The following is a 26055-nucleotide window of genomic DNA, read 5'->3' as shown; positions in this document are numbered from 1 at the left end:
ATGACATTTTTAGATGCTGTATCCTTATTTTAACTTGGTCATTTGTCTGAATAGCAAACTATTTCCAACTCTCATTTTTAAAAATTCAATACTAATTCACAACCAGTATGCTTCATGTATGAATATTTCATCTAAAATGAATGATATTATGATGTAATGGCAAGTTAATGTGGTCTAAGGAAAAAGTTTTATGACACTAAATACATCTTGTTCAGAAATGTGCTTTCACAATATGTGGCATCTAAAGCTTCTTTACTTTTCACTTTTCTTTTTTGCCAGCAGAGGCCAGAAAATGAAGAGACACCAAATAAAAGGTTTCTTTTCTGGTCTTGATTTATAAACTTCTCTGAGGATTGGGGAGATAGCTGTTGGTAGAGTGCTTGTCTTGCAAGCACAAGGCCCTGGGTTTGATCCCCCATATCACAAAAAAATTAAATAAAAAAATAAATAAATAAGTAAAAATTTTTAAAAACTTCTCTGAAACATTTACAAAGTAGTGATTTTGTTTTATCTTTAGTGATTTTGGAAATAATTGACCTAAGTATAAATTTTAATTTCTTATATACATTTGGCTTAATTACTGAATGTCCCCCAAAATTAGCACTTAGACTTCTTTTTCTTTTTTTCTTTTGCCATTCTGGGGATTAAACCCAGGTCTTTTTGCTGACTAGGTTATCACTTTATCACTTCATTTTATTTCCAAACCTTGGATTTTTTAAAAATTTATAAATAGTTGATTACATTTTTAGAAATCAGACTATTTTTTATGTCTTGAAGTGATGTCTAAAATATCACATTTGAGGAAATATCCTTTTATTAGACACCTTTCTTTTATATTTTCTAGGTCATTTATGTTTAAGATTATATGAATATTTCCTATATACTTTTTTTTGGGCTAGAGACTGAACCCAGAGGCTCTTGCTCACTGATTCACATTCTTGTTCTTCATATTTATTTTTATTTTGAAAAAGGGTCTCACTAAGTTGTTGAGGGCCTCATTCAATTGTTGAGGCTCATTTTGAACTTCTAATCTTTGTGCTTCAGCTTCCTGAGTGCCAGAATTACAGGCATACTCTACCATGTCCAGCCCATATGTATATTTAATATAGCCATTTGCTCATCTATTTAATCATGGAAAGTTATTAAGCATGGTTTGAGGTTTTAATTAACCAAGTAATGTGTCTTTTAAACAACTGAAGGAGACTCAAATATATGTGATCAATTTTTTTCTATTTTGCATTAGTTTACCTCACAGGGATGTTTAAATACAGATAAGTGTATATATTAACGTGTTTTCACTTAAAAGTTTAAATTTGTTTAATCAATAATAAAATGTCCTTTCAAAACACTAGATAGTATAGTATGATAAACTCTGAAATTCAACACTTCAGGTCAGTTTGCATATAATCCATGTAAAATCAAAAGTAAAGTGGCAACTTGGATCTTGATTTTTCTTTTTGAATAATGTCACTTTTACAGAAGTAGATGAGAAGGGAGAAATGAAATAGTTTCCATAACTGTAAAGATCGATCACCCTACCATTTTCTCCAAGTACTAAAAATTTCTTCTTTCCTCTTGTTATTGAAAAACTCATCTTTAGGAATCCTTTGTCTTATTTTTAAAGCCAAGAAAGGGCACTTATGGTAATAAGAACACTGTCAGCACGTGGTGTCTCGCAAGTATTAGTTATTATAATAAAGATATATGCTTTTTTTAGTTTAGTCCACTTTGTTGGGTTATCAGTGATTGAATCCTGGTTGCTTTACCATGGAGTTTCACCCCCATCCATTTAAATCCTATTTTGAGGCAAGGTCTCAGTAAGTTCCCTAGGCTGGCCTCAGACTTTCTCTCTTCCTGCCTCAGACTCCTACATCACTGAGATAAGAGGCATGAGCCACCACACCTGGCTAGTTTTGCCCACTTATTGAATTAAATAGGAGGATCATATAAAGTTGAAAAATGGATTCTTCAACAAAAGGAAAACAGAAAAACCATCTCAGCCTGGGAAGTGCTAATTCTCTTTTATAATTCCTTTTTAGTCATACATAACATTAGGTTTCATTTTGATATAACTTAAAAAGCATGGAATACAATTTGCTCAAATTCAGTCCCTAGTATTTCCCATTCCCTTTCCTCTACTTTACTGATCTTTCTGCTATTTACTTATAGATTTTTTGTTAGAATCTTGTGAATATAGATGATGTTGAGATTCATTGTGTTATGTTCATATATGTACATAGGAAATTGAGGTTCAATTCATTCCTCCGTTCTTCTCTTATCCCATCCCTTCTCCCTCCCCCTCTTCCCTTACCTCTGGTGGACAAACTTCCTTATATTTTGAAGAAATCCCTCCTCTCCTTTTTTCCTTTCTATTTTTTCTTCTTTATTTTGGACTAGTTTCCACATATCCAAAAAAACATCTGACATTTGGCTTTCTGGGTCTGACTACACTTAGCATGAAAGTCTCCATTTCCATGTATTTACCAGCAAATGTCATCATTTCATTCATTTCATGACTAAGTAATACTCCATTGTGTATACAGACTACATTTTCTTTATCCATTGTGTTTAAATGCATGTTGGTTGGATCCATAGCTTGTCTATTGTGAATTGTGCTATTATAAACATCAATGTGGCTGTATCACTATAGTATGCTGATTTTAGATCTTTTGGATATATTGCAAGGAGTGGAATTTCTGGATCATATGGTGTGAGAAATCTCCATACTGCATTCTAGAGTGGTTGCACTAATTTTCAATCTCACTAAAAAGTGTGAGTGTACTTTTTCTTAACCTCCTGGCCAACAATTAATAGTGTTTGTATTCTTGATAATTCCCATTCTGACTGGAGTGAGATGAAATCTCAGAGTAGTTTTGACATGAATTTCTGTGATTGCTAGAGATGTTGAATGGTTTTTAATATGTTGGTTGGCCATTTTTATCTCTTATTTTGAATAGCATCTGTTTAGTTCTTTTTCCCTTTAATTAATTGAGTTACTTGTTTTTGGTGTCAAGTTTTTTTTTGTATTCTTTATATAATCTGTATATTAAAGTGCTATCTGAGGAGTAGGTGGGAAAGATCTTTTCCTATTCTATAGGCACTCTCTTCATGTTCTTAACTGTTTCCTTTGTTGTGAAGGAGTTTTTTAATTAAGGTAGAATTTAAACAAATAGTCTGTTTTTCTCACCATAGTTTAGACCTGATGAATAATTTCCAGTAGTCATTTGTTTTGTTATTTGAAAGCTAATGAACAAAATAAATTCCTAAAGACAATTAGAATCATGACCAAACTGGGTCTTGAAAAACAGAACAGTGCAAATGTGCTCCCACTAGAGAGGACTGATTTCTCTCTTTAAAAAAAAAAAAAAAAAACTTAAATCATTTTTATCTGGTACATAAAAATAAACTGTACACATCAATGAGGATCTATGTGATGAGTTCAGTACATGTATATATCATGTAGTGTTTAAATCAGGGTAAACCCATCGATCTCTTCAAACAGTTGTCATTTATTTGTGGTGAAAATGTGCAAAAATCTTTCTTCAAGCTTTTTCAAACATTGGACATAGTTTGACTTGTTGCTTGCCATTAAACTTGCCGAGCCCTCCTACAGACACTGCCTCTCTGACCACCCTTCTGCTCTCAACTTCTACATGAGCAGATTTTAATATTCCATATAAATTAAAGTGAAATTTAGAGGTTATAGACAGAAAAACAGATTCCACAAAATCAATAACAATATGGAGTCCTCTGAGCCACAAGTGTGACACGTCTGCGTTCAGCTTGATCTGTTCTAGTATCTCTGTTTTTAGGGTAGAGGTCTTGTGTCTTTGGTAAAATTTATTTCAGTGTCTTTTCTGTTTTGCAGGCTATTGTAAAGCTTTTTTTTTTACTTTCATTTTATATTTGTTTGCTGCTGAAATATAGAAACACCATCATTTTTTCATTTACTGACTTTGTAGTTGGACTTTCCAAATCCACTCATTAGTTCTTGAAGAAGTTTTGCAGATCCATCAGGATTTCTGCATAAATAACCTGTCAGCCCTAATAGCAGTGACTTTGCCTCTTTCCTTCCAGGTCACACATATGCATTTTCTTTCTTCCTCATTGCAGGACATGAGAGGGAGTGGTGAGAATGGTGGCCTCACTGCTCTCCAGGGTAGAGGCCAAGTATTCCATTTCCATCATGAAGCATGCAGTTAGTTAGGAGTCCCTATCTGGCTTGCATCAAATCCACACTTCCCGTATCAAATCAAGGAAATGAATAAAATAGAAATGATTCTTTTCTTAGTGCACAGGAAGTTGTCATTAATTAAATTTGCATTTTGTCAAGTACTTTAATTTTAGCGACACTAATTTTCAGAAGATGAAGCCCTTGCATTTCCTTTAGTGTAGTCTGTATATTGTTGTATTTTTTTTACCTCTCTTTTATAAAAGGAAACTTATCTCTATATTCATGAAGTATATTGTCTATAACTTATTTTCTAGTAATGTTGGGTTATTTTCAGTTCAGGGCTCCTTCATTCCTGCTGTAAGTGAGCTTGAGTGTTCTTTGAGTGCAGCATGTACACTTTCCAGTTGGGTGTGTGTGCTGCAGTGATGTCCTGGGATGGAGGAGATGTGTGTGTGTGTGTGTGTGTGTGTGTGTGTGTGTGTGTGTTGGGCTTGAGTACATGCTGACAAAGTGGTCCTGCCATGTGCACAAAACACCAGGTGCAGTGGTGTTGCCCTGAGTGTGGACCATGAGATGTTTGTTCATATGCAGCAAGGCAGGTCCAGAAATTGCACATGTTCAGGCTTGCTCAGAAGCTGTGACACTTGTGTAATGAGACACACGTGGAACATGCATCATCCTGGGCAAGTTCAGTGAAACCGAGCAATGAATTGGACATTTAAAAAGAATAGGAGAAAGCTGGCCTCCCAACACATGGAATTTGAGAAGCACCAGTGTGTGGAAACTCTGTTTTGTCCAGGTCCCTGCTAAGGGTTGGCAGTTTTTACTTTAGTTTTTCTGGAGGGTGTGCTGTTGGATGGTACTGATGCCCCAGGGACTAAGGAAGTTGTATGTCTTTTCCCCCCTGAGCTGACAGTCTGAATATCCCTTTGCATGAAGTACTTATCAAATATTTGCCCATTTTCAAAGTATGTGTTAAGTTGCCCTGAGAGATTTTACTTGGGCCCTTTCTAAACTGACTCCAATGCCCTGCTGCCAGCTCATTTCTACAAGGAAGACAGTGGATGAAATACAGGAGGGGGAACAAAACCCTGATTTCACAGTGAGATTCTGAGATGTTCATTTACATGGCATTCACAGGCACCCAGGATATGCCAAGAACATCATGGCGGGGACACTACATTGAGTAAGATAGCGACGTTTCTGTGGAGGACACAGACAAGTAATAAACTGGTAAAGTGGGATGGTAATGAGAAAAAAACAGACTAATGAGACAGGAACTGGGATGGCAGGCACTTAGACCAGGGTCAAAGATGGTTTTCCTAAAGCAATCATATTAAGCCTGAATCAGAAGAATGAGAAGAACTCTGCCCTACAGCAGTCCCTGGGAAAAGCCTCCAAGGGTGAGGCAAAGACCTGAGGCAGTAGTTGGTAGGCCTGAGTGTTAGAGAGCACACCCTCACTTTGGCCATAACTGATGTGTTAGTTGGTCAGAGGCTTGGGCAGGGTACAGTGGGGATGCAGGACTCCCTCCTGCACTTTCCATGTGGGTGTGCAGTCCATTTTTGAGTGGGAGGTAGCTCACTGTGGAAAGCCTGACCTCAGGTTAAGGGAGATGCTTGGGCCAGGAGAGTGCAGGTCAGGAAGTATCTGAGAGCCCAATTCCCCCAATTTCCACCAGCAGCTCTCATGCATTGGATGAAGGACTTAGGAGCAGGAAGTCTCATCTCCCTGGCCTGGATTGCAGAGAGCCATGGCACAGCAGACTGTGAAAACACTTAGCCAGAGCACAAGCCCGATGTGTATTTCTCTTCCTTTCTTCCTAATTTCTAAGGGATTTAATTAAATCAGACAGAACCCAGCCTGTGCATGCCCAGATCATGTCTTCTACTGAGCTGCATCCTCAGTCTCTGATATATGCTTAACACTTATTTTCTTTGTTTTTCTGTGGTGTCCACAGCATGTGCTATGACTGGCCAACTTGGATCTGCATGGCCACTCTGTACACTGGCAGTCACCCTTAAGCAGCTCACTTGCTCTCTTTGGTCCTTAGTTTCCTTGTCACAAAAGTGGGACAAAATACTATTTTTGTGAGGAGTAAATGAAAGAATGTGGGTTACATCCTTGATAGGCATGGGTAACAGTGCTGTGCTTAGGTGTGCTTTGAAGCCTCTTGAATTCACCAGAGACAATAAAATGCTGGGAGTCCTGGGTTATGTCCTATTATATTCCTTAAATGTGCTCAGTGCCACTGAACTTAGTGATGACAGATGTGGGAGGAGGGGAAAACTAGCCTATCTGGTACCTTCAAGGTACAGTTAATGTGGACCCTCATTGAATCCTAATGAGTTTCTGCAAGAACAGAATTCATCATTATTTAACCATTAAAGCAGGAACCTAACCCTTTAAGGGGCTGAGCAGCCTGAGGGGGCATGCAGGTCAGCCAGGAGCCAGGTATGTCTGATTGGAGCCCCTGCTGGGATCCTGGGTCCCTGGAGGATAGGATCCTGACTTACTTCTAAGTCTTTCCACTGCAGAAGGGGCTCGGTGTCATGGCAATCCTGGTGGAATGTCTAATCTGGCTGGAAGAACTGCCATGCTGCATTTCTGGACACTGAAGCTTTTTCCCAGGGTAGGGACTACAGGACTGGTTAATGCCTGGCACCAGCCACCTGAGAGCAGGTGTGCATGCTGTCCACTGCCTACTGCTTAGCAGGTCTGCCCAGGTCAGGGGAAAAATACTACATTCTTGTATGAGCAAAATATTACTTCTCTTAAGAGCTTTCTGCACACTGAAGCTTCCCAGCCACGTGACACTGACCTTCCACTCCCAAAGGTTCAGCACTTAGGGATCTGTTGTTATTTTAGTAGCTGCATAAAAGAATCTCAAAAACTTGTAGCTGAGATGAAAGTGTGTTTACAGCTGGTGCCTCCACACATTGGAACTCAACTCTTCTTAAAGGACTTTGGGAGAATCAGAAAGCAGAATGAAGGCCAGTGCTTCAGAATTGACCAGGGCAAGGTTGGCAAATAGCATGGTCTTAAAAGTCCAGCAGTGGGGACAAGGATGGCAGTGACCCATTCCTGTAATTCCAGAGATTTGTGAGTTTGAGGCAGGAAGATCACCAGCAGAAGCCACTTTGGCAACTCAGTGAGACTCAGTCTCAAAAATTCAAAGAAAAGTCTGAGTGGTGGCACATGCCTGTAATCCCAGCAACTTGGGAGGCTGAGAGAGGTCAAAGTCAGCCTAAGCAATTTAGTGATACCCTAAGCAACTCAGTGAGACCCTGTCTCTTATAAAATATAAAAGAGGATGGGTATGTGACTCGGTTGTTACTTGCCCCAGAGTTCAATCCCTTGTTTAGAAAAAAAAAAAAAAAGCTGACTGGAGATGCACTTTGGTGGCAAAGTACCCTTGGTTCAGTTCTGAAGACCCAAAATAAAAAGTTAGGCTTACAGGGTTGATTTCACTAAGTGGAGCATTAGAGACATGACATTGAAACCCAAATTTAGGTTGACTTCCTCCATGTACAGACAGTACTTTACACTCTGTTTCTACATAAGAATATAGATTTTAATAATGATGATTATGATGATAATAACATGTTTGCTACATTCACCAGAGAGAAGACATTATCAAACACATAGATCAGTACTCAATGTGTGCCTGGCATGAAGCACTCTCTGCAGAATACCCTTAGAGAGTCTTAAGGATTTTGCATCTAAAGACCTTTACAATTAAATGTATAAAAGAAAATATATTAAGATCTATTACTAAAGGGCTTTTGCACACTTTGAGTTATATGGTTCAGTATGGATTAGTTGCTTATACCAAAACTGGGACTTCTGTTTTGGAGGAATTATCCAGAGAACACAGGCTTAATAAATCAACACCAAAGTTCAGAAGTTCAGGGTATTATATGTTTGGAACAAAGTCTTCCCTATAGCTAGATGCATTTAAAAGAACTCCTGGTGTTAATGGGATTATTAAAAATCTACCTGAGACTAGATAAATTTTTGATGATTTTGCAAAGTACTAGGATTTCTTTCAATTTTTCTTCTGCTGACACTTTCCCCTAAGGGATGTAGACCTTGTGATTCATTTTAGCTTACAAATGAAGGAAGACTTGGGTTTCCCAAGAGTGTGCATGTGCCAGAAAGGACACTAGTGGATGTTTACCAGAGGGTGTGTGTACTCTGGGTGTCTGCACGCATGCCTGTGTGAGGGGCAGGGAAGCTCAGGGGAAGGGGATGAGGGTTACAAATTTGCCACCTAAAGGCACCTTTCTGCAGCTTATATAACAGATGCCAGCAGCTCCATAGCTCACAGTTACTCCAAATTGCTCAGATGCCTGCAGCTCCAGAGTTCACAGTTACTACAAACTGCTGAGCACTGAGAGAGCAAGCTCACAGCCAGGAAGGCAAACCAGAGTCCAGCCAGCCCCAAGGTAAGGAAGTGGTAGATGCCCAGGCAGCCACCAGCTGAGAAAGGCAGAGGGCAGGCAGAGCTCTTGCTCTTAAACTAAGAGGGCTTACTAGGAGGATCCTTTCTTATTGCTCAGATGGGTGCCTGAGGGTCTGGTTTCTCAAAGTGCACACTGCACATTGTTAACTCTGTGTTGCAAAGTTCCTCTGCTGATTCAGGGCATCACCTCTCACTACAGAAAGTACAAGGCATTGGTTCAAGGCAATTTCCATGTGTATTTGTTGAACTGAGGAATCTGGTGTTTATTTGCTGCTGTGGGTACTTAAGCTCCGGTAGGCAAGGACTTTTTTTTTTTTTTTGGGTGCTGGGGATTGAACTCAGGGCCTTGTGCTTACAAAGCAAGCACTCTACTGACTGAACTATCTCCCCAGTCCCTTGCAAGGACTTTTGTGAGAAGGCACACCATCCATTCTGCTTGCCCAGAGTTGGCATAGGGATTAGATTGGCACCACTGTTAACTGTTTTGCCTCTGTTATATCAAGTGGAAATTAGTATTGGCTGCAAATCCATAATTAAGAGGAACACTTTAAGAAGCAACCTTAAGTGAAACAGAAAGCTGGGTTGAGAATCTTCATGAATCCAGAATGTGTTTAAATTCAATGCTTTGGGAGATTACCAGATCCTGTAGTATGGAAGCTATAAATGTTAATGTTAAGAACAACTCTGGTATTCTTATCTCTTGATTATATCTTTGCTAATCCAATTTAAGTATTTATTATTCTGTTAGACAGTGATAAGTCTAACTGTAATTGGAAAAAGAAAGCACCACAGAAAAGTCTAGTATTTGATAATTTACATATGTTATTTGGGCAAAAGTAAATTTTATTCTGTTTTGATAACATGCATGTGGATTCCAGGGGTGGCTGAGGATAATTACTGTGAGGTGAAGTAGGGATGAATGATTAGCCAAGACTTGTAACTTCCAGGGAGATTGAGAAGTCATAAATGTCATACTGACTGTCTCTCCAACTCTCTCCCCTTTTTTTTCTCTCTTTCTCTCTCTCTCTCTCCTCTCTCTTGCCATTCATTTGCTCACAACAGGATTAAATAGTTTCTCAAAAGTGAGAGTGGGCTCTGTAAATGGTTTACAGTCCCTTCAAGGTATTTGGGGCAGTGACATCCCTTGAAACTATAGCCTGCATTCTCAGTGTGGCAGCTCTCTTCTTTTCTTCTAAAAGAAAGATCTGCATTTGTGTCCCTTTGTTTATTCCAGAACAATGTGGAGATCAAAAAGGCATGCCTAGCATGGGCAGTGGAGACTACAGTTTCTTATTTCTGTGCTTGTGCTTTTGGTGGACTTGAACGGTGAACTTCTGGTCTTCCTCCCTTGGTATCAGGAGCTCAGACCAGATGCAAAAGTTTTCTCTAAGGTGGAGCTGCACATTGGATACAATTTGCTCTTTCCCCCCCTTCTCTGCCATAAACATATAAATGTGAGCACAACTGCTGAGCTTCAGCCACAGCCTCCAGGATCCAGGGTGGGGGAGGGAATGCCAATCCACGGAAATTGAAGAATGACTACATGTTGCTGCTCTTCTCCCCGCCCCCGAAGGATCATGCATTGCAGTTGTAATTTTTAAAATGTCCCAGAAATTTCCAAGACAGCAGCTTATGCTTAACTCCATGACTTTGGAATTGAGTTTATCCCATTTAACAGTAAGTCCTTAGAGAGTGGAGAAGGTATTATGATTTCTAATCATACCCAGAACAAGTCCAGCATAGGCTTTCTAGATGAAAGAAAGAAAGAAAAAACCCACACATAACACCCTACTTAATCAGAACAGTGGCACTTTTTTTTTTTTTTTTTGCGATGGTTTTGGGCAGACAACTCCTATTTTCAAGTCAACAGGAGGGAAGCTGGTTGATGCTACTCCAACTTGAGGCTGGAGAGAAGTCACTTTATAAACTGTAAGAGGAGAAAACAAAGGACCTCAAAGATTCCAAATCTTTAGATTATTTTTCTTGTTGATTTTGTAGAACATGAATGGATTTTGGGGTCTGAAGGCATTTGCACTTTTAAACAAGGCAACCAGAGGACTTAGTTTTACTCTTACCAACAGGAATGATATTAAAATGCTGTGCAGTTGGATTACATACATGCAAGTGTAAGTTAGAATGACATCAAAAACTTTGTTATGTCTAGTATTTTTATAGTCCACACATATGCAAAAAGGCTAGAACTGCCTCCTTCAGAGCTGCAGGGCCTCTTCAAGGGTACCTGCTGCTGTTGCTCCACACCCAACTATAAGGACACCCCTTCGGGCCTCAGGGTTGACATGTGACCTCTGTCCTCTAAACTTCTGCCCCACACTGTAGTCTTGCTCAAGATCTTCTAGTGGTTCCTCAACAAACTGGCCTGACCTGCCAGAACTCCTGCCCACCCTCCTCCCCAGGCCCACTCTCACCTCTCCCCTGGCTTGGTGACTCTGCAGTGCAGTACCCTCCTGGAGCCCCTGGATCACTACTCTTACAGAAGCTTCCCATAAGTCACTAGAGTGAGAGACTCTCCCCTGCTGTAGGAGGTACTTGCTCATGCCTGGAGGATGGTGCTTGGCTTTACATCATCCTGACCTCCTCAGTTCTTGGCAGCTGGAGATGGTCCTGGTTTCCCATCTCCATCTGCCCCAGAGCAGTGTCCTGCAGAGGCCCTATAGACATCAGCTGGTGAGGAGTTAGAAGAGGCCTTTGGAAACCCAGTCCCAGTGCCAGCCAAGGTCACTGTCCTCAGGCAGGAATGAGGACTATTGATTCAGCGAGTCAGGTCACTTTGCTTGTGTGGCCATAGGATAAGAGAAGAGACATGGTGGGAGGCACCAGGCTTGGGTAGAAATACAGGGAGTGTGAACACCTTCCTGGGGTTGAATGGGGAGAATTTGGGAGAAGCAGAGGGCAAGGAAATGGCCCTGGGAATCTCCCCAGACTGTAAGGGAACATAGGGAGCTGTTGAACCTGAGCCAGACACCTTAACACTTGACAGGCTCTTCAAGGAACTATCCAGGGTGAGGGCATGCAAATCTCAGAGCAAACCACCACCCTGTGGAAATGCTAAACTTGGAGACTTCTAATTCTGGCCATGCCCTGAGAGCTGGGGTGAGCTCAGGAAAACCATTTGGATGCAGCTAAGTACCAGGCTGCTGGCTGTAGCTAGAGGGTCACTAGGTATGTGTGGTTGATGATAAAAAACCTCAGAAACCAGAAGGGCATCTTCCAGGAAAGGCCTTTGCACCATTTAGGACTGTGAAGGTGGATGGATGAGTCCCTTTCCAGACCCAGGCCAGTAAGGAGAGCTGGACGGACACCATGTCCAGTGCTGGCCCCCTCCTGTCATGGAGGACATGGATGTTGGATGAGTGTAGGTGGTGGGCAGGGTCTTCTAGTGAGCTCCTATCTCAAAATAGAAAATAAAGATCTGAGGTGCAGCTCAGTGGAAAGGTACCCGGCTAATGGGTTCAACCCTGAGTACCAAACACTGAGAAATAAGAAAGAAAAGAATAACTCCTGATGTGCAGCACAAGCATAAGGCACAAACCCATGGATAAATTAATCATATTCATAAAAATCACTACCTGTGAACTTATTAAGAGATGCACATGAGCACATGGGAATATCAGACCCACATATGGAAAACCAGGACTGTGAGCTTACCAGACACTGCAGACCACCTAACTCTGCAGCCCCCTCACCTGAACACCAGGAGAGGCTCCTGAGACAGTGGTAGAGAGTTGCACACTGACCCACCATCTTATCAGACTCCCCAATAAATGCATCAGGGGTCAACAGACCAGGAACTTGGGAGATCAACAGGTGAACTATTGAGGAACCCTGGAACTTCAACTTGTTCAAACTTCCTGCTTAACCCATCCTTGTGAAGCTGCCTGACATCAGGACCCTGGCCTGGACCCCATGCCATAGGCTGCTTTTATTTGTGCCCCTGAGGAACCTGCACTTGTATCTACTCCCACTTTGATCTCATTTTAAACTCTTTGAACTCTGTGGCCACTGTTAACCCTTCCTTAGCCATTTTGTGACATCTCTATCTTTGTATGATGTGCATGATGTGTGGTAAGTGACTTCAGTGTTATCAGTAATTAAGATTGGAATAGAGTAAAAGAGCATGTGATTGTTGCATCATGACACCTTGTGAACCCTGAGTACTCAGTGAATTAAATCCAAGGGAATTGGTGTAGTTTGTGAATTTATTGTTACACACCAAGTTCTGACATCACAGAAAGACACAAGCATGTACCTCTGTGTTAATGGCACAGATCACTCACAACAGAGGGTGAAGCCTGGAAAGCACCTGGTTTCAGAAGCCTGTGTCTTTTGCTTAAGGGGAAGCTTCCATCTCCCCATGGGGCCAAAGCACACTGTCTCTGTTTTCTCAGGCCCTTGAGACATCTCTGTGGTCTGCCATCTCCAGGGTGTAGGCTCCATCCTGGGATGCCCCAATGACTAGGTAATCCCTGTTCCTTCTATAACTCCCCTTTTCCATCCTGTCTGGGACTCCAAGACTTGCTGATGGATCCCAGGTAATCTGTATTCCAAAGCTTTACTTTGAATTTGACTGCAGCATCCTTCCCTGGAGTAATGTCAGAGACAGGAGATGCAGGTGAGGGGTTGCAGAAAATACAGCAGGGAGAAGGTTCATCCTCCAAGATGGAATAGGACTTCCATTCTACCCTAGATGTGGACATGGAGGCAGTGGAAGGAGTCATGCCAGGTGCAGATCCAGTGGGAGGAGCCTTGGCAGAAGAACTCTTGCCTCCTGGAGATCCAGAGACCAGAGGGTCTGAAAGTCTTCTGTTGAAGGTTCATTCTTTTTGGTGGCCAGGTCTTTAAAATCACCAGTGTTTCGAGGTGGCAAGAAAGTTATTACCACCTCAGCCACTGATGACCTCTGGAACCCCAGGTATGGGTGGACTTCAGAGCTGGGAGGAAAATTGCCTTGGTTCCCTGGGTGTTGCTTGCTGGAGCCGCCACCAGTCTTGAGAGAGGGAAAGTCTCCATGCTCACCATTCCCTCCTTGTTGGGTGAAGCATCAGAGGTCCCCATTGTGGTTTGTTCTTGGGAGTCATTGTCAAATGCTTTCCATCTAGATCCACGTGTAAGTGACTTGATTTCAACACACCCTGGGCTTTCTAAAGTGAAGAAGGAAAGTGGGGCACTGAGGATGCTGAATGTGAAACTCCTTGGGCACCAAGGAACCTGTACTTTTCTGTTCCAGAGCTCTAGGTCCCTTGAGGTCTCCCATGAGTGCTCATCCCAGGAACCAGGGATGAGACCCCTTGGAAATGTGGTTTATCTCTGGCAGAGCACTGAGTTAATTTCACTGCACCTGGAGGCTTCTTTGGTCTCAAGGAGGCATCAGCTCAGGGGTCTGACAGAGGTCCACCTACTGTAAGGGGACTCTGCTACAGTCAGGGCTGTCAGAAGTACAGCCCAAAGTCACCACTGCTTACTGTCCTCGGGGAAGGGGAAGATTTCACTTTGCTAAACTTTAATGTCCTTGCTGTGGAGTCAGATGAAGATGGTCTTGCTTATAGGGTTGTGGCTCAATCCCTACAAAAGTGTTTTTCAATATGCCTGGGGCTTACACCATCCATACTCAGGCACCATGCTCTGTCTGCATTCTCTGGGCATTGTCTGCATTTTTCTTCACAGCAGTGCATTCCAGAGCCACAAGGAGAAGTGTCCACCTGTGGGCAGTGACTAAAAGGTGAGGCCTGTCCACCTCAAACTGCTACTTTGTCCCCAGGAGACAGGTGGCAATGTCTAAACATATTTTGGTTGTCATAACTTGGACAGGGCATGGACTGACCATCAGGGGTTGAGGACAAGAGTGCTCTTTCATATCCCAGGGTGCTTAGAAGCCCTTCATGACACAAAGTACCAGACTGAGACATCACTAGAGCTGGGGAGAGACCCTGGCCCAGGCAAAAACTACCATTAGTCAATAATGTCATTGTTTGGGCAAGGACTTGAACAACCCCTGGGCACCCCAGGAATGTATTCAGGCAGGTCCTTCAATCCTCAGCTTCTTCCTTCCTATCTGTCATGCTGTGGGACTCCAGGTAACAGGTAAGGCAGACACAGGTGTGTGGGTCTCAAGCCAGTGTTTTTATTGTTCCCAAGTGGACTTTGATGACATGAATTCCATCCATTAAAGTATATACGAAAGATGTGGCTCTTTCCACGGGGCAATCCAAGATGGTGGACTAGAGGGTGAATGCATCTCCAGTTGCTCCAGAACCCAGGATTCAAGAAGGGGAGGCATTGAGAGACTCGGACTAAAATAGAGCCACGGGGTGAGTCTCCCCCACTGGGTGAAGCTCAGCCTGGGTGGAAGGCCCGGATAGGGGTAGCTTATCAGAGCGGGGAAGGGCAGCTAGAGTCTTCCCAGGTAGCCCTGCTCACTCCAGTGGTGGGCTCCTCCCACACGACCAGCTTCTCAGAGCAGGCCACCCACTGAGAGCCTTTCTGCACAGAACCAGCTCCAAGTCCCACCAGCCACGAGCTCCGGCCCGCAGTCAGTTTCAGGGACCAGGAGAGCACAGCCAGGGACTTCTCCAAGCATCCCTGCTCCACTCTGGTGGCAGGCTCCTTACACGACCAGCTTCTCAGAGCAGACCTCCCAGTGAGAGCCTTTCTGCGCAGAGCCAGCTCCAAGTCCTGGGACCAGTAGTGGGCTAGGGGCAGCTTTCTTCAGAAACACTGCATTTCCAAGTTCCTCCAACACTTTAGGCTACTGAAGGCTGGGAGGTGATACACTGCAAATCTACAGGGACACTATAAGCCAATAGAGGCAATCTGCATTATCTCAGAGTCCCGCTGACATCTGAGCAATATGGAAAAACAAGGGAAGAAAATATCCCAAACAAACCTAGATACTACCTCAATAAAACCCAATGACAGCACAGAAGAAGAAATGTCAGAAAGGGAGTTCAGAATATACATATTTAAAACAATCAAGGAATCAAATGAGGAGATGAAAGAGCAAATGCAGGAAATGAAGGAGGAGAAGAAAGAGCAAATGCAGGCATTAAATAATCGCACCAATCAACAGTTAAAAGACAAAATATGGGAAGCAAGAGATGATTTAAATAAAGAGTAAGAGATATTGAAAAAAGAAACAGAAATCCTTGAAATGAAGGAAACAATAAACCAAGTTAAAAACTCTATAGAAAGCATAAACAATAAGTTAGAACACCTGGAAGACAGAACCTCAGACATTGAAGACAAAATATTTAGCCTTGAAAACAAAGTTGACCAAACAGGGAAGATGGTAAGAAATCATGACCAGAATCTACAAGAATTATGGGATACCATGAAAAGGACAAAATTAAGAATTATTGGGATTGAGGAAGGCTTAGAGAAACAAACTGAAGGAATGAACAATCTATTCAATGAAATAATATCAGAAAATTTCCCAAATCTGAAGAATGAAATGGAAAATCAAGTCCAAGAAGCTTATAGGACTCCAAATATACAAAATTACAACATACCCACACCAAGGCACATTATTATGAAAATACCTAACTTACAAAATAAAGACACAATTTTAAAGGCCCCGAGAGTAAAGAAGCAAATTACATTCAGGGGGAAACCAGTAAGAATATCAGCAGATTTTTCAATCCAGACACTAAAACTAGAAGGGCCTAGAACAACATTTACTAAGCCCTGAAAGAAAACAGATGCCAACCAAGAATCTTAAACCCAGCAAAACTTACTTTCAGATTTGACGAAGAAATAAGATCCTTCCATGATAAACAAAAGCTAAAAGAACTTACAAAAAGAAAGCTGGCATTACAGAACATTCTCAGCAAAATATTCCATGAGGAAGAGATGAAAAACAACAATGCAAATCAGCAATGGGAGGAACTAGCCTAAAGGAATAGCCAAATAAAGGAGAAACCAAATCATGTCAAAAAAAAAATGAGTCAAATGACTGGGAATACAAAATATATCACAATAATAACCCTGAATATTAATGGCATGAAGTCATCAATCAAAAGACATAGACTGGAAGATTGGATTAAAAAGAAAAATCAAAAAATATGCTGCCTGCAAGAGACTCATCTCATAGAAAGAGATACCCATAGACTAAAGGTGAAAGGATGTGAAAGAACATACCATGCACATGGACACAGCAAAAAAGCTGGAGTATTCATCCTCATTTCAGATAATGTGGACTTCAAGCCAAAACTAGTCAGAAGGGATAAAGGAGGATATTACATACTGCTTAAGGGAAGCATAAATCAGCAGAACATAACAATCATAAATATCTATGCGCCAAACATTGGCTCATCCATGTATATCAAACAAATCCTTCTCAATTCCAGAAATCGAATAGACCACAACACAACAATACTAGGTGATTTTAACACACCTCTCTCACCACTGGATAGATCGTCCAAACAAAAATTGAATAAAGAAACCATAGATCTCAATAACACAATCAACAATTTAGACTTAATGGAAATATATAGAATACACCATCCAACAAAGAATGAATACACTTTCTTCTCAGCAGCTCATGGATCCTTCTCTAAAATAGACCATATTTTATGCCACAAAGCTAATGTTAGCAAATACAAGAAGATAGAGATACTACCTTGTAGTCTATCAGATCATAAGGGATTGAACTTTAAAATAAATGACAGAATAAAAAAAACAGAAACTTCTCCAATACCTGGAGATTAAATAATACACTATTATATGATGAATGGATAACAGAAGACATCAGGAGGGAAATAAAAAAATTCTTAGAAGTAAACAAGAACAAAGACACATCATATCAAAATCTCTGGAACACTATGAAAGCAGTAGTAAGAGGAAGATTTATTTCATGGGGCACATTCAACAAAAGAAATAGAAAACAACAAATAAATGACTTAACCCTACAGCTCAAAACCCTAGAAAAAGAAGAGCAGACCAACACCATAAGTAGAAGAAGACAGGAAATATTGAAAACTAGACATGAAATCAACGAAGTTGAAACAAAAGAAACAATCGGAAAAATTAACAAAATAAATAGTTGGTTCTTTAAAAAAATAAACAAAATTGATAAACCCTCAGCCACACTAACAAAGAGAAAGAGGGAGAAAAATCAAATCACTAAAATTCAGAATGAACAAGGAAATATCACAACCAACACAAGTGAAATACAAAACATAATTAGAAGCTGTTTTGAAAACCTCGAACTCACCAAGTTTCTAGAGACATATGAATTACCTGAACTGAACGAGGAGGACATACACAACTTAAATAAATCAATTTCAAGTAATGAAATAGAAGACGTCATCAAAAGCCTACCAACAAAGAAAAGTCCAAGACCAGATGGCTTCTCAGTCAAGTTCTACAAAACCTTTAAAGAAGAGCTCATTCCAATACCCCTCAAAGTATTCCATGAAATAGAAGAGGAGGGAAACCTCCCAAACTCATTCTATGAAGCCAATATCACCCTGATACCTAAACCAGACAGAGACACATCGAGGAAAGTTAATTTCAGACCAATATCCTTAATGAATATTGACACAAAAATTCTCAACTAAATTTTAGCATATCGCATCCAAAAATATATTAAAAAGATAGTGCACCATGATCAAGTGGGTTTTATCCCAGGGAATCAAGGTTGGTTCAACATCCAGAAGTCAATAAATGTGATTCACCATATCAACAGACTTAAAATTAAGAATCACATGATTATTTCAATACATGCAGAAGAAGCATTTGATAAAATACAGAATACCTTCATGCTCAAAACAATAGAAAAAATTGGGGTAATGGGAACATTCCTTAACTTTGAAAAGGCCATCTACGCCAAGCCCATGGCCAATATCATTCTAAATAATGAAAAACTGAAAGCATTCCCCCTAAAAACTGGAACAAGGCAGGGATGCCCTCTTTCACCACTTCTATTCAACATCATCCTTGAAACTCTAGCCGGAGCAATGAGACAAACCAAATAAATTAAAGGGATACAGATAGGAAAAGAAGAATTCAAACTATCCCTGTTCACTGATGACATGATTATATATTTAGAGGAACCTGGAAATTCCACCAGAAAACTTTATATCTCATAAGTGAATTCAGTAAAGTAGCAGGTTACAAGATCAATGCTCATAAATCCAATGTATTTTTATACATAAATGATGAATCTTCAGAAAGAGGAATTAGGGAAACTACCCCATTAACAATAGCATAAAAAAATAAAATACTTGGGACTCAATCTCACAAAAGAGGTGAAGGACATCTACAATGAGAATTACAGAACACTAAAGAAAGAAATTAAAGAAAATCTTAGAACATAGAAAGATCTCCCATGTTCTTGGATAGGAAGAATTAATATTGTCAAATTGGCCATACTACCTAAAGTGCTATACAGATTCAATGCAATTGCAATTAAAATCCCAATGATGTACCTTACAGAAATAGAGCAAGCAATTATGAAATTCATCTGGAAGAATAAAAAACCGAGAAGAGCTAAAGCAATCCTCAGTAGAAAGAGTGAAGCAGGGGGTATCGCAGTACCAGATCTTCAACACTATTACAAAGCAATAGTAACAAAAATGGCATGGTATTGGTACCAAAATAGACAGGTAGATCAATGGGACAGAATAGAGGACATGGACACAAACCCAAATAAATACAATTTTCTCATACTAGACAAAGGGGCCAAAAATATGCAATGGAGAAAAGATAGCCTCTTCAACAAATGATGCTGGGATAACTGGAAAACCAAATGCAACAGAATGAAATTAAACCCCTAGCTCTCACCCTGCACAAACTCAACTCAAATTTGATCAAGGACCTCAGAATCAGACCAGAGAACCTGCATCTTATAGAAGAAAAAGTAGGTTCAAATCTTCAACTTGTTAGCTTAGGATTAGACTTCCTTAAGAGAACTCCCATAGCAGAAGAAATAAAAGCAAGAATCAACAACTGGGATAGATTCAAACTAAAAAGCTTTCTCTCAGCAAAGGAAACTATCAGTGATGTGAAGAGAGAGCCTACAGAGTGGGAGAATATCTTTCCTACTCATACTTCAGATAGAGCGCTAATTTCCAGAATCTATAAGAACACAAAAAACTCTACACCATGAATACAAATAATCCAATCAACAAATGTGCTAAGGAAATGAACAGGCACATCATAGAAGGTGTGCAAGCAATAAACAGGTATATGAAAAATGTTCAACATCTCTAGTAATAAGAGAAATGCAAATCAAAACTACCCTAAGATTCCATCTCAACACAATTAGAATGGCAATTATGAAGAACACAAGCAACAATAGGTGTTGGTGAGGATGTGGGGAAAAAGGTACATTCATACATTGCTGGTGGGCTTGCAAATTAGTGCAGCCACTCTGGAAAGCAGTATGGAGATTCCTCAGAAAACTTTGAATGGAACCACTATTTGACCCAGCTATCCCACTCCTTGGCCTATACCCAAAGGACTTAAAATCAGCATACTACAGAGATACAGCCACATCAATGTTCATTGCTGGTCAATTCACCATAGGCAGATTGTGGAACCAATCTAGATGCCCTTCAGTTGATGAATGGATAAAATACTGTGGAATATATATGCAATGGAATATTACTCTGACATGAAGAATGATAAAATTATGGCATTTGCAGGCAAATGGGTGAAATTGAAGAATATCATGCTAAGTGAGATAAGCAATCTCAAAAAACTAAAGGATGAATGATCTCACTGATAAGTGGATGAGGACATATAATGGGGTGTGGGAGGGGTTAGTCTTAGGGTTAGTGTTAGTTTTAGGGTTAGGGATAAGGAGGGTGGTAAGAATGGAGGAAGGAAGGCCTATATAGAGGGAAAAGAGTGGTGGGTGGGGTGGGGGTAAGGGAAAAATAAATAACAAAATGAGTCAAACAACATTACCCTATGCAAATTTATGATTAAACAAAGTGTATTCCTTGTCTCCATGTACAAATAGAGAAAAAACATGTATCCCATTTGTTTAAAATAAAAAAAAAACTATGTTAAATTATCAAGTGAAAGAAAAAGATGTGCACATGGAAAGCATATACACGTGCTTAGTCAATCTTTAAAGTTCATTTGGGAGGTTTCAAATTTCATTTTAACATTGAATATAGTTTCAGAAGCCCCAGAAAGAATAGGGATAGTGGACAGAGTGATTTATAGGATGGCACCCAGCTAGGGAGAAAGATTCAATTTACTTCTTGTTAGCTCAGAGATGTTGACAACACTTCTCTCATGAATCTTAGCCTACTTGCCCTTAAGATCACTTCTTCACCTCATTGGAGGTTATTGTAGAGGTTAAGACAGCATGCCTACCAAGCAACGTAGTCAAAAGAATAGATAAAGGAATGTGCCTGGAAACTGGCATAGGGTCACACAGGTGTTCTTAAAACTTGGTCCAGCTTTACTTGGACATTCCTCTACTTGTCCAATGTTTCACACACATGCTGTCTGACTAGGATGTCAGTGTTGATGTGTCTCATTCCTCTATGTGCTCAGGCCCCAGCTGGTCCTTATCTCTGAGCAGGTCTTGCCTACTTGAATATTGCTGTATCACCATGCACAGGACACTGACCTGTTTTTCCCAGGGACATGCTTCTCTAACTCCAAGAATTATGTACATAGGTTGGGATGCTGAATGAAGGAGGATATGGTTATCTATATGGAATTTGAAGAGTGAGGCCCAATTTTGGCAGTTTTCTTATTTTCACAAATTTGTTCCTGTGAGCTTTTCATATGCTTATGCACTTGGACTCTTCCATGTGGGATTTGGAATGGCTGCCAGTCACAGCATTTCACCCTTCAGGTTGGGGCAAAGTGGAGGCTTCATTAGACATTTGTCACAACCTCAAGAAGCAGCAGAATGGGAACATCAGAATTGAATTCTCATAGTTTTTTTCTGGAATGAACTGATTAAAATATTTTCCTAGGTAGGTCAGAATCTTCCTTTTAACAATTTCACAAGAAAAGCCAAAGAGAAAGTCTTCATGGTGATGACATTAAATCTGCTTAGATGACTCAGAATGTATGTTGGCACAGTAACATGCTGTGTGGTGGGCAGAAGACATATCTGGTGGTGGCAGTGGTGTGATTAAAAGGGTCAACATCAACATGCCATGCAGGGCTGGATTCTTCTCAGTCTTTCATAGAAAAAGCTTATGAAGCCCATCTTTTCATTCCTTTATGCAGGGCCCTGAGATGTGATTATGTCTCCCTACCATCACACTCTGTGGGTTGTGGTTCAAAATGTTGGTTGTGTTATGTGCTCACTGTAATGAGAATTTGAATTTCATGCAGATCCTGAAGTGTGAATGAAAAATAACCAGTTCCCTAGCTGTGTGACCAATGAATGCCTTTTCTAGCTATTTATTCTAGACTTGATCCCAAATCCATTTCACTAGGGCTGGGCTGGTTCCTAGACCCTGGTGCAGTCAGAAAACATGTGGTTAATTGTGCTAATGACCATGGATCACAGGCATGACTTCGATGTCTACTTTCTGTTTCTTACATATCAGTGCATAGTAACCCAGGTGCAGTGGTGGATGCCTGTAGTCTCCAATACTCAGGATGTGGAAGCAGGAGGATCCTAGTTTCCAGTCTAGCCTGGAAAAATTAGGTAGACCCTGCCTCAAAATCAAAAAATAAATAGGGGTGGGGATTTAGCTTATTGATAAAGCATCCTAGGGTTCAATCACCAGAATGACAAAAACAAGACAAGAATGCTTAGAAACAGGCTGATTGCTACAAAATTTCAGCTTTGTGCATGAGCCCTAAACCATTTTTAGACTAGATGTACCAAGGAGGTCACAGGGAAAGGCTGGGTACCTGGTGTAGCACAGGGCACCTCCAGGTGTCCACTTACAAGTTTTTCTCCTCTCAGGATGATGTTGGTGGGTGTCCATGGCTGAATGTGCCTGATCTGGAGTCTTTGGCAGAACACAAAGAGAGTCCAGTTCCCAAATGGTCCAACTGGATCCCTATCATGCTCAGCTCTAGTGTCCAGGATGAGACACTTGGCCACTGGTGCATGAGTACATGCTTGGTATAGGGAGTCTGATACTTCTGGTGATTCCCAGGGGACTTGAAGTAGAAGCCAAGGAGGAAGGAAGAGGCCAAGCAGGAACATCTTGCTCCTTTTAGGGAGTCACAACAACACACTTAGACTGGTGACTTATAAAAAACAAACTAATTTCTCACAGTTCTGGAAGTGAAAGCCCAAGTTCAAGGCAAGGGCAGGTTTAGTATCTGGTGAGAACTCACTTCCCAGTACACAGAAGGCATCTTTTTTTCTGTTTCCTCCCATGGAAGGAGAGGCCCCTTTTTCCATTAACTTATTCATTCAACCACACATTTGTCCACTCAACCACTGGTCAGTTAAGCTTTATTGAGTGCCAACTATGTCCTGTGCATTCAGCTTGTCTTTAAATTTCTGCAATGACTGGGCCTTTGAGAATGCCTTTGAGTCATTTTGATGGGGAGATGGACAATGGACATAGAGAGATCACCATGGGCAACCTGGTGAGATAGTCCTGGAAATCAGAGCAAGAAGGAAATTGTTCTTTAGTTGGGAGAAATGCAGAAGGTTTATGAAGACATGGTCTCCAGGGGATTAAGCGTGGTTCCACAGCCCTTATCTCTTGTGATGCTCTCTCCTTTAGAAGCATATCTTTAGGTATCAGAGGGTGTCCAGATGTCACAAACAATGATGTTGTTCATCACTGCACACAGAAGCAAAATGCTGGGTGGGACTCACAGGTTGTAGTGACTTCCCTTCTCTGAGGACAGAAAGCAAGGCTCAGAACAAGGAAGTTGGGGAGTGAACAGAGTGGCCTCAGGCTTCTGGGTTGATGGTGGAAACCTCTTTGGCTTCCCTGTTCCTGCAAAGCCTAGGGCCTTATCCCCTACTCTACAATGAATGCAGCCACCCGGAGTCCAGGATTTCCTGGACATCCTGTTCATGCACAGGTGACATGTGTCAGGTTGATCTTCCTTTCTCCCTAAGGTTAGAGAAAGAGCTAGTTGTTCATGAGGACCACTTGACACTGCCAGACCTTGGGACCATGGTTCTGCTGCAGGCTGTTGTCATGCAGGACTTGTGCAGTCAAGACCTAGAGACCAAGCCCAGCTGGACCACAGGGGCAGGCACTTTCCACCCCACCACCATGGACAAGGATATGCTGGTCCTATTCATATATTAGTGTGAGTGGATCTTATGGGAATGGAAAATTTTCAGTACACAATGCCTTCAGTTCTCACCAGCTGCAGAATGTCCCCATCCCACTGAACAGAGGTTTCTGAAAGGCACAGTTGGTCTGTGTCAGCTTGAGCTCTCCTAATTCTACTCATTGGCACCTGCTGCAGGCTAACTTGGCCTGCCAGTCTCTGCAGTAAGAGAGACAGAGGTCAAATTCTAAAGGCTGGAATCTCATGGCAATTCCTGGGCAGTGGAGACTCAGTGTCTCCTTACATTCTCCCTCTCCTCAACCCAGTTTTTACAGGAGTTTTGAATTATCTACCACATACCAAATGCAGCTCCCCAACCCTGTCACCTACCCCCAGACTGGCCCTTGCCCACTTGGTCTGTACACTTAGTTATTTAAGACTTGACCCACCCTCCTCACGCTGTCCTTGAGCAGTGGAAGAATCTAGAAATGCCCTTAACCCCTGTGGTCAGACCTGGAGGTGTGGTGGTAGAAGGACCAAGCTCCTGTGCATCTCTGCAGGGTCAACTTCAGGGCATAAGTCCTGTTTCAAATCTCCAATTGTATCTCATCGTCCCTCACTTCCACTCTCCCATCCTGCCTCCCACACTCTCTGACTCATTGTAAGAGAACTGACGTGTGCCAGTCTAGAAGCCTCTTTGGGCTACTATAACTAAATGCCACTGACTGGGTGGCATGAGCATCAGAAATACTTTCCCACAGTCCTAGAGGCTGAAAGTACAGGGTCTTCTGGCAAAACATGTTTGACCCCAAGCCTCCTATCTTGGCCTGTAGGTGGCCACCGGCTCTGGGTGTGCTCACGTGGCTTGAGTCTCTTCTTCAACAGACACTAATCCTGCTGCAACAGAGCACTGACCTCATGATTGCACTAAACCTTAATTACTTCCTCAGGTATTTAGATCTCTACTGTCAGGTCTGCCTTGGTGGTAGGATATTGGAAGGTGAGTCAGTTATTCCTCCTATGGTTCATAATCCTTTACACTGAGCTTCCTGCTTTGTGTATGTCTCCTGTGGGGACCTTCCTGACACTGCAGTGGGGCCGGGACAAGCCTACAAGTCCACTTGTTTCTAATGGGAGTCTTCCCTGCTTGGTCCACCATGTACCCCACCACCTACCCCCTGTCTCTCCCTCACCTCTTCCTTTTCTGAGCCTCCTCTGCTTTCTGCCATCTCTGTCCCTGATCTACCCTTCAAACAGCATCCTGGTGCCTTTTCCAGGGTGCAGCACCTCCTGCTGGGCCAGTGCTCCACCTGTGCTTGGTGTTCAGGGTCACAGCCCGATGGTTTGCAGGGCTCACAGTCACGACTCTAGCATGGAGCTCATCTCCTGGCCCATGAAGGAAGACACAGGAAAAGGAACAGAGGCAGCTTCTCCTGCAGTTTAGTAGGCATGGTGATGATGAAAGCACATCACCTTTAGAGAGTTGCCTGTGGTTGATTCACATGTATATGTGTGTGTGTGTGTGTGTGTGCTGAGTATGTGCAGTGAGCATGACTGTGGTGTGTGCTGTGTGATGTGCATGAATGTGGTGTGTGAAAAATGTGTATGCTGTGTGAATTTTGTGGTATGTGTGTTTTGTGCTTCTGTGTGTATGGGTGTGATGTGTACATAGTATATGCTGTGTGTTCTGCGTGATGTGTGGCATGTACATGGTGATGTGTGTTTAGTGTGTGTATGGCATGTACTTTTTGTCATATATGATATGTATTATGCAAATGTCTTTTGTGTGTGTTGTGTGTAGTATATATGTGGTGTAATATATATGTGTAGTGTGCTTGGTGTGTATTTTAAGTATGTGGTATGTGTGTAGTGCATAGTATGTATGTAGTGTGCTGCATATGTGTAGTGTGTTTGGTGTGTCATGTGTTTTTGTGTCATATTTGGCATGTGTGTGGCATGTCATTTGTGCTGCATATGTTCTACATAATTTGTGGACAGTATGTTGTGTATGTTTATTATGAGTGGTGTGATGTGTGTTGTTTGTCATATGTGATGTGCATAGTGTGTTTGTGGTGAATTGCATGTGTAAACATGTAGTATTTGTATGGTGTGTTGCATAGTTGTAGTGTGCATGGTTGGTGTGTTTGTATTATTTGTGCTGTATGTGGTATATTACATGTGTATTGTGTGTGGTATGTATGTGGTGTGTGGTGTATTGTATGTGGGT

At 41.5% G+C, this 26055-nt stretch overlaps 1 pseudogene; it reads right to left on the bottom strand.

Moving 5' to 3' along the window:
* Nucleotides 1-26055, bottom strand: part of LOC124973149 (ankyrin repeat, SAM and basic leucine zipper domain-containing protein 1-like) — a 100245-nt pseudogene that overhangs the window by 43520 nt on the left and 30670 nt on the right.

The sequence above is a fragment of the Sciurus carolinensis genome (genome assembly GCF_902686445.1).
Source record: "Sciurus carolinensis chromosome 14 unlocalized genomic scaffold, mSciCar1.2 SUPER_6_x, whole genome shotgun sequence".
NCBI lineage: Eukaryota > Metazoa > Chordata > Mammalia > Rodentia > Sciuridae > Sciurus > Sciurus carolinensis.
The sequence above is the reverse complement of the archived record's forward strand: the minus strand, read 5'-3'. Positions and strand labels throughout refer to the sequence as shown.